Here is a 3,690-nt window from a genome sequence, read left to right on the forward strand (position 1 = left end):
GCACTTACTGTGGTGAGTTAATGTTAGTTTTTCTTGTGGTCTGTAGGTAGGCCGACCTGATGATATTATATCATATTATTTAATGCAATGACTTGACTCAAATGATTTTCTCATATTATTACAATTTGATATATCTTCTCCACCATTGCTCATAATAATAATTCTACCTAATTCATCATAACACAGGCCTGACCCACAAGAAGGAACAGAGTATGATAAATCTATCTAATATTGTGTTGGTCATACTATACACTGATTTACTGCTTGTCCATTACACAAGGTAAAGAGCTTAAAAATGAATCGCATATTAAATCGCAATCTTGGTAAAAAAAATTGCTATTAGATTATTTTCCAAAATCGTTCAGCCCTAATAGCAATGCTCCAAGGTACAAATGCACCTGGCTTTTAAAGGGAATGGGAGATGACACATGTTTGGTTCATGTTACACCCAAAACACACCCATGACTAATCGTTAAAATAGGGCCCTAGACCTGTATTTTTGGTCAATTGCTTCTCAAGATAGCAATGTGACAAAAATTTACCTGACCACACTTTTTAAGACCAACACTCCCATGGGCGCACAGATGGACGCAAGTATTTAAACAACATGGGCGAGAAAATGACAACTGCATCGGTTGGAAACTCACAATGTCACTTGCGCTGCTTTGCTCCGGGTGCAAGATAGGACCCAACATGTCACATTCTCACATACTCATACAGTGAAGCTGCCATGCAAAGTACCATTTGCCCTTAGAAAGAAACTAATCATTCACATATACTCACGCGCACACCAGGAGCAATTTGGGCTCAGTATCTTGCCCAAGGGCACTTTGACATGCAGACCAGAGGAGCCACCGGTCAAATCAAACAATATAAATTTTGGACAGAAAAAAACAACTAACCTGCTCCTTTTCTGGACAGAAGGACTCAGAATTATCCAAATCTGAAAGAGAGACAAACAAACCCCAAAATATTAGACCACAGCATCACACTATCACCACTGGATAGACATGTGCATGCAGAAATGCCAATGCATTTCTCTTGTCCTCTGCAGTGTTGTGTGTTCTTGATATGAGAGAACACAAATAAACAAGGTGCCACAGTTGGCTGTGCTACTTTCTGACCAATATGTTTGTCTGTTTCTGTGTGTATATACACATATACATCACCTGCTGTCAGGCCAGGTGATGTATCTTTCATCATCTCTGGGTTGTTGTGATCCATCCCAGACGATACAGCAAAGCTGTAAACAGACGACCTCTCCATTAGTAGTGTTTCATTCTGCCATCAGAGATGCTTTTCAGGCTGGGGTGTTTGTGTGTGTATGATAGGGTTGTCTCATTTGTAACTCAGCAAAGTGTCACAGCTGGACATTGTGCCTAAAATATTAATATTTTAAGCCTTGATGAAACGGCGTTACAAAAAGATTTTTCTCATCAGAACAATCATTTAGACACCAGCCAAACCACCAAACGATGTCTGTACTTCTTCTTTTTAATTCTATGACACTGAAACACATTTCATCACCTGTGTTGTTTTTTTTCTTTGGTTTATTTAACAGGGAAAGTGCACATTCATATTTCAGATAGCATTGCTGTAAATGTTCCCGAGCTAGCTAAGAGGCTGCTTTTCATCTGTAGCCCCTGGACAGATGTTTCAGAGTGGCCCTGCTCTACCTGCTGCCAACTTGGAACTCCCTGTTCATAATAGTTTTAGAATGGTCAACAGTGCTCCGTGTTTGCCTGATTTCCAGGACAATTTTGAGGTACTTTTGTACTTTACTTGAGTATTTCCATGTGATGCTACTGTATAGGCTACCTATATTCCCCCATATTTCAAAGGGAAATATTGTACTTTTTACTTCACTACATTTACCTTACGGCTACAGTTACTTTACAGATCCAGATTTCAAATCAAAGTAATGAATCAAGTGTGATTGTTATAGATTGTTGCTACTAACACTAACACTAAAATTGATGCATGCAAATATAACACTGACAGGGCAATTAATTAGTTATGATGGGAAGTATTTAAATGCTCCGTAATTGTATAGCGCCTTTCTAGTCTTTTTGAAAGCGCTTTTACACTTCACACAGCATCTGCATTCACACACAGCCTAAGTGCTCAAACAGAAACTAACATTCACACACATTCATACACTGAACACGGAACAGCCGCCAGGGGAAATTCGGGGTTCAGTATCTTGCCCAAGGACACTTCGACACGCAACCAGGGGGAGCCAGGGATTGAACCGCCGACCTTCCGATAACGGCCAACCCGCTCTAACTCCTGAGACACAGCAGCCCCATTTATAGTAACTTTAGCACATCATAGTAACTTTAGCACATCTTTGAATCTAAGACTTGTTATGGTGTATTTTAACATCACTGTAATGCTCCTTTTTTGTTAAGGATCAGAATAACGTCCTTCTTCCATTACTGCAAATCACAGGAGATTGCTAATAACGTTACCTTTTTATTTTAACAGTGGCACTGATTTCACCTGTGACTGTGGCAAAGAACCCACAGCATCCACTTCACCACGACGTAAGCTTTCTTAAAGTAGATGTTCCTAAAAGGAACGGCTTTGACTGGTTTAAGTAAAAAATCCCGAGCTAATGTTCACTATCTTCAAGGCATTATTCTTACTCAACGGCAGACATGGCGTCCAGCAAACCACCCCTTGTGCATTCTGGCGACACAACAGAAGAGCTGTTTTCACCGCTGACTTGTCTTTATTCATTAATGAGGAGCTGGAAGCTTCACATTAAGTTAACGTTGGTGTCAGTAATTCCGCAGAAGAACCGTTGTCAACAGTCGGTGCAGCTCAGCTTTCTTTTCCGTGTCTAAGTTACTAACTCATGTTTATCAGATTCCTTCACTCGAACGGCCGCCGATAGACAAGTATGATAGTACTGATTTACGCCTTTTCTAAGATGTACTTGTTAATCCCCAGCTCGTGAAGGGAGTGTGGTTTAAAATAGCATCTGCTAGCGAGGCCTGAAAACACAGGATGTAGCAGCAGCCAATCAGGAGAAAGCGTCCCCGGTTGTTATGGAAAACAGCGAAGCTATGATGGGCCTTTCCGAAACTTCTTGCAACTCCTTCTCCCTACCTACTTCCACTCTGCTTGCGCGTTCATGCAGAGGGTCCGCCACATTGAGTGCCATCCGAAACCAATGAGGGCGGAGTGGTAGTGGGTTGTTGAACCCTCCAATGCCGAGTGAGCACCGATGCAGGCTTGTTGAAGGTGTGTAACACCCTAAGCCGCACGATGGGGGACATTTCTTTCAAATTTGAGTTCCGTGTGACTTCGCTGGTTAACATGTAGGATTTTTAAATTCCGAAACTACACTAACATTTGGACGTCTTTAGGCCTATTTTAGGAGGGCTGAGGCCACAGTAATCCTTCTGGTTGTTTCCTGTACTTCATAATTTAAATTCCTTCTGTGGTCGGGCACTAGGACTAGGGAGGCTGCCTTTCATCGCTGCTCTGCCGAGCTGCAGAGCGACGGTACTACACACACACAGATGCTGAAGAATATGGGGTTCCGTTTGTGCCAAAAATAAGTCGGCAAGCTTATTGTCTATGTCGATGCTTCACATGACTGTGTCAACTCAACTTGTTTATCTCGTCTCTTGCCCTCCTTGTCCTTTGACTGTGATGTCTTCCTCTGTATTTGCTAACTGT

At 41.9% G+C, this 3,690-nt stretch overlaps 1 long non-coding RNA gene across 1 annotated transcript; it reads right to left on the reverse strand.

Moving 5' to 3' along the window:
• Positions 1 to 357: 357 nt before the first annotated feature.
• LOC119918690 lies at positions 358 to 3,096 on the reverse strand. The gene is made up of 3 exons (XR_005447484.1): positions 2,472 to 3,096; positions 1,170 to 1,243; positions 358 to 943 (listed from the first exon to the last, which is right to left on the reverse strand). It is a non-coding gene; the product is annotated as an uncharacterized LOC119918690 (long non-coding RNA).
• Positions 3,097 to 3,690: the final 594 nt, after the last annotated feature.

This window comes from Micropterus salmoides, unplaced genomic scaffold, assembly GCF_014851395.1.
Source record: "Micropterus salmoides isolate LMB-PRFRI ecotype aquatic unplaced genomic scaffold, ASM1485139v1 Ms_hic_scaffold_2351, whole genome shotgun sequence".
NCBI classification, from domain to species: Eukaryota; Metazoa; Chordata; class Actinopteri; order Centrarchiformes; family Centrarchidae; genus Micropterus; species Micropterus salmoides.